Raw genomic sequence first — 6130 nt, forward strand, 5'->3', positions numbered from 1 at the left:
TATTAGTCCAAAGGGGCTTCGTCCCTGAAGGACTATTGTTCTCGTTTCGCGATTTTGCGTCGGAATCGGCGTATCACTTTTCAAATCGTTGCCACCAAATGCTATCGCCCTGTGTTATATTTGAAGAAATTAAATAATGAAGCATATGCATAAATGTATGTATATTTCTTGCATTGTGATAAAACAACGGTACATAGAGCCATACAATTTTGAATGACGTAATCCTACTGCGAATATGGGAATCTGAAAGCCAAAATTTGAAATTTGGAACTTGTTTTATTATCGATCTCATATTTGTAAAACTTTAAGGAATTTTAATATTAACAAACTCAACGATTTAAAAGCGAGCAATGGCAACACTCTACGGGGGGGGGACCTTTTTATCTCTAGCGCGCGGAACTGTGTATCGGAAATTCTAAAGATACGCTTATTTTAAAATGATTTTGCAAGATTGCTGTTGAACTGAATTTTAAGGTTTAAGGGCAAAGAACATGATATTTAATAAATAAACGTAACACACAAGACGTTAAAAAAAAGCCCCATTTGGACGTAATTTAAAATGCACATAAAAGAATTTGTACAGTGTGTTATGATTAGAATATGAAACACAGGTATGAATCTTTCTTTTATATCAATTATTGACATCTAACACACACACAGCTGGTTTTTCATACAACTACTACAGTTAATATATAGCAAGAGCTACAATCATTGCAAAATAAAGAATATCACTAGTTAAGGTTAGAAGGTTGAGTGAAACAATAGATGTCTGACGAGGCATTATTGACTGTAAACTAACTAAGAAAGTCACAAAAGCTTATTTAAATACAAACATGAGGGTCAAACAGACGCTTTTAATAAATTCTCTTAAGAAGATCTTTTCTTCATTTCACTGAGAAAGCCAAAGTGCTCGAAAATTATCTGCTTCTACATGGATTCCTACATAAAGTGAATTCCTATTCCAAAATGAAAATGGCTTTTATTCACGCTTAAGAAGTGATAAATCGCTATGAATTAATTTAAGTTAATCATGGAATATATCTATTTATAAGTGTCTGAATTTAGTAAGAGAGATTAAATAATGAATGGCCGATAGAAAATCTGTTTCATATACCGATAGATAATTTCATAATTTCTTCTTTTATAAGTAAACAGCAAGCTCGAATGAATCACGAAGGTAATGGTACAATATTTATTCCTGCTTAAAAATGTTTCGGAAGAAATCTTCTTTTGATCAAGTTAAAGAACCGCAATACTACATGAAATAAAAATTCTTTTCAATTATTTAAGACGACTCATAAACCTTAAAATCTTCAAATATGTGATTGTTGCAAGAATTTGGATATTTTATTTATTTTAAAAGCAACTTTTTCTTCCAACTTTTTATAGCTGACTGCAAAATATAGCTGCTTTCTGAACTAGTAATCAGAAAGTTTGTGTTGCCACAAATAGTTTTGTAATTTAATCTGCTTTGTATTAATGTGCGTTCACGTCATGTTTCCATCTTGCGAGCTATATTATGGAATCAGCTGTAAAAAGTTGGAACTAATTGCTTTCAAAATAAATAAAATGTCCTAATTCTTGCAACAGTCATATATTCGAAGATCTTAAGAGTTTTAAGATGTACGAGTCCCTTTAATATGATGTCATGAAATTCATATCCTCTCAAATTTTGCTTCATCTCACATAATATCTAAATGGGATCCAAAATTAGTGCCATTAGTTGCCATCTAGTGCCATTAGTTAATTCTATTACTTGAAAGACATGATTCTTTGGATAGTTTTGAGCAACATCCACCTCCTAATGAAGTCGGATGATAAGAGTCTTGTTTAAATCATGTACAGTACATTACAAATCATATATAGTAATATTTTAGATAGATTTGTAAACTGAATTTCTTAGCTCGTATTTTGTAACACTTGTATGGAGCTACTTATTAATTGTTTCAAGTCTCACCTCTCAAATGTTAATTTAAAAGCTACTAAGTGAGTAATCACTGCAAGCTTAACTAAATGGCGGAAGTACACAAACACAAATACATAACTTAAGTTTGTTCTGTAGCACCTTTTCTGAGGAATAAATTAATATATTGTAAAACAAAATTTCCAGTAGCTTAAACTTGGTAGTGAACCCAACTGGTCTTTTAACATCTTCTGCATTTACAAATCTAAATACTTCTTATTGCTGTTGTTACCAATCTCGCTTGTTTGAATCACAAAAGCTCACGAAATTCATTGCCTCAAGGAGTCAAGATTGCTCCTGTCATAGACAAGAACTCTAAGCCCGACACTCGTGACAGCGCGACCTCAGTTTCGCCTCCAGTTTTGATACAGAGCACTTCAAGGGGGGGATTGGTCCGAGTTCCACCACCTCTTCCTCTACCACCAAGCTCTCGAGAAGACTCTCGGATCGCCGCCAATTTTGAGTGCCCCATATCGCACAGAACACTATACATTTACAAACATCCATATCTTCTCCATATTCGAACCCGGGCCCTTCTGTACCGTAGTCAGGGTCACTAACCACTGTACTGGTTTGGTGGCTCTAAATACTTTTTAAGCAAGACTACAAGCTAAGTGTCAGCAACTGAAAGCTAGCTGGAATCGTTGCTTACTAACCAAGCTACCATCTTAAGATCATAATTCCCTTTTAGTGACCGTAGTCAGGGTCACTAACCACTGTACTGGTTGGGTGGCTCTAAATACTTTTTAAGCAAGACTACAAGCTAAGTGTCAGCAACTGAAAGCTAGCTGGAATCGTTGCCTACTAACCAAGCTACCATCTTAAGATCATAATTCCCTTTTCGAGAGCGTCCTTTTGCTAACAGGCAAGCGTAATGGTCGTGCAGCTAAACGCTGATCCAAACATTCGTATGGTTCCAAGCTCCTTCCTTAAATTTATACTGAACTGCATGTCACACAAATCTGCAATTACTATTTCATTTTGTGAAAAACATTCTTCTTTTCCCATGTGTATTAACATAAACTCTTTTTTTTTTTTTTTTTTTTTTTTTTTTTTTTCAGAACAACATATTTCCAAGTTTAGATGACAATCTCATGACACGACCTATTGACCAACTGAGTAAACATATTTCTGGAAACAGCCATACTGGTGGTGCTGTCCATCTCAAACATGAGATGCTATACGGAGCCCATACCAGCATGAATGCTAGCCATCCCAGTCATATGGAATCTTTGGAAATTATGGAGCCTCTTTCGTCATCTTCTGTGCCGCCTTTGCCAACAGAAACCACGAATGGGCAGACGATGAGAAGCACCTTGTACCCCCCATCGATGAATTCGATGGCCCCACCACAACCACATTCTTTGCACAGTCACAACCTTCATCATCACCATCATGGCTGTCGTGGTGGCTTTACGCCGCATGTCTTCGACAGGATACAAAGTGACGATTCCGACCCAAGGGATCTTGAAGCTTTTGCAGAAAGATTTAAACAAAGACGCATAAAATTGGGAGTCACTCAAGCAGACGTTGGAAGAGCTCTGGTCCACCTTAAGCTTCCTGGAGTGGGTACTCTATCGCAAAGTACCATCTGCAGATTCGAGTCATTGACTTTGTCACGAAACAATATGATCGCTTTGAAACCAGTTCTGCATTCATGGCTGGAAGCTGCTGAATTACAAGCTCGTGGCAAGAAGCGAGACACTCCATTCGTGCTGCCATCAGGTGATAAAAAAAGGAAAAGGACTTCAATAGCAGCACTGGAAAAACGTTCTTTGGAAGCTTATTTTGCTGTGCAACAAAGGCCTAGTGGAGACAAAATTGCATCCATCGCCGAAAAGCTAGACCTAAAAAAAAGCGTTGTAAGAGTTTGGTTTTGTAACCAAAGACAGAAACAAAAAAGAATGAAATATTCTGCCAATCAAAATATAAACTAAACGTCATCAATCATAATTTTCAGTAAAATTTCCGATTGAGATTAACAATTTTCGAATGTTTACCAATTTCTGTGTTTGGAAATGTAACACGGACGGCCAGATAGCAAGTTGTGTTCCTGATATTTTTACTTTGTCGATGTCGATGGCATAGAATGTATTTTTGGTATGTTCCTCATGGCATTACTTCTTAATCCTTTATTTGGCTCGGTTGCTCAGAAACTACATGTGCTTTCCCAATTAGCCCATTCAAAGGTTAAATTACTGAATTGCTATAATTAGAACCAGAATTGACTTAATATGTGCGAATTTTAGAGAGTGGAATCTTTAAGGTTTTAACATACTTTTTTATTCGGCTGTTAGTAAATGCATGAGTAAAAGAAAAGTAAATTTAAAAAGAAGAAAATTCAAGAAGGTGCAACGAAGCACTTTAAAAACTTATAAATATAAAAAAATAATAATAATTTTAAAAAATCACAAAGGTTTCAGATTCTAAATTACGTCCAAAGGGACGTTTTTTAACGTTTTGTGTGTTACCTTTATTTATTAAATATCATGTTCTTTGCACTTAAACCATAAAACTCAGTTCAATAACAAAATAATTTTAAAAAGAGCCTATCTTTAGAATTCCCGATACACAGTTCCGAGCGCTGGAGATAAAAAACGTTTTCTTTCCCCCGTAGAGTGTTGCCATTGCTCGCTTTTAAATCCTTGAGATTGCTAATCAAAAATTCGCAAAAGTTTTACAAAATATGAAATCGATCATAAAACAAATTCCAAATTTCAAATTTGGTCTTCCACATGCCCATATTCGTAGGAGGATTACGTCATTCAAAATTCGATGGCTCTATGTACCGTTGTTTTATCACAATGCGGGAAATAAACATACACATTTATGCAGATTTTTCATTATTTAATTGCTTCAAATATAATGCAGGGCTCTAACAGTTGGTGGCAACAGTTTGAAATTTGAAACGGACATTTATAGTGATTGAACGCAAAATCGCAAAACGAAAACTATAGTCCTTCAGGGACAAAGCCCCTTTGGACTAATAATAAAGCACAGCTACAATGAAGTACAATATTTTAACATCACTGTGTTTTATATTCTTCTTCCATGATTTTATTTTTGACTTTAGTCTGTCTCATTAATTATCTAGTTAGCAGGCGGAAGAAAAAATGTACTTAAGACTTTCTGAAAATTTCCTACTAAGATTTGCATAATATTCCTCCAGTTCTCCTGCCAAACATTTTATCTTTTCTAAATTACTTTATTTGACTTGCCTTTTTTTATTACTTGATTCTTATTTAACATAAAAACATTCTAAGATGGGTAATTTTTATTATCTAAGAAAATAATTTACTGTAATATTTTAATTTAATATTTTAGATTAATGATCCAGAAAACAAATTTCGCAAATAAAATAACATTAATATTTGTAAAGTTTACTTGCTTTTGTGTTAAAACATAAACAAGCAGTTGTGTTACTGACATAATTTAGTAACTCAAAAATTGCTTGAAAACCATAAAATGATTTAAGTGTTATTAATAGATCATTTTTTTAAATTATTCAATAGTTATCCGTATCACTTATTTTATGTGAGTAAGTTCAATGTAATTATCCAGCTTATGTCACAGAAAAGGTATTTTCTTGTAATTGAAATTCAATCCGAGTATTTAAGAAATAAAGTAATTCATTCTTAACAAAATGAATTGTTATTGACCGTGAAATTTTCACTATGAAAAAGCAGCTGCAACTATTAAAATCTATACATGCATAAATTTATCATTATTGAAATTTATACATATATACATTATATACATATATACATTATATATGTGATGAAAAAGACGTAGCAATGTCGATGGCGTAGAAGCATTGATTATATATCTATAATGAGTTTTGATGGCGTAGAAGGTCGGTTCACATTGAAGAGGAAATTTAACAGTGGATGTGGATTAAATATTCATTTTATTTTATTTCACATTTGTAGCCACAGTTTACTGGGCCGTTTAATCTTACCTATTCAAGAACATATACATTTTTGATACTGCTGAGTTAGGAAATGAGCAGAGACGCTATTCACTATGGAGGCTCACCAAGAGAAGGTTTTTGACTTAGGTTACTTATTAAGAGAACAATTTTACTTCCCAAGATTTTGAGTTCAGGTTCTGGATTAGCTACGTCATCAGCGTTACTCAAGCCATATGACATAGGTGTGTGTGTGATTA

General features: G+C 34.0%; 1 pseudogene; it reads left to right on the top strand.

The window, feature by feature from the left end:
• The first annotated feature begins 2713 nt into the window (after window positions 1–2713).
• Window positions 2714–5546, top strand: LOC118190023 (inhibitory POU protein pseudogene; annotated as a pseudogene).
• Window positions 5547–6130: the final 584 nt, after the last annotated feature.

This window comes from Stegodyphus dumicola, chromosome 4 (assembly GCF_044657685.1).
Source record: "Stegodyphus dumicola isolate Sdum_Otavi_A_Nest chromosome 4, ASM4465768v1".
Taxonomy (NCBI): Eukaryota; Metazoa; Arthropoda; class Arachnida; order Araneae; family Eresidae; genus Stegodyphus; species Stegodyphus dumicola.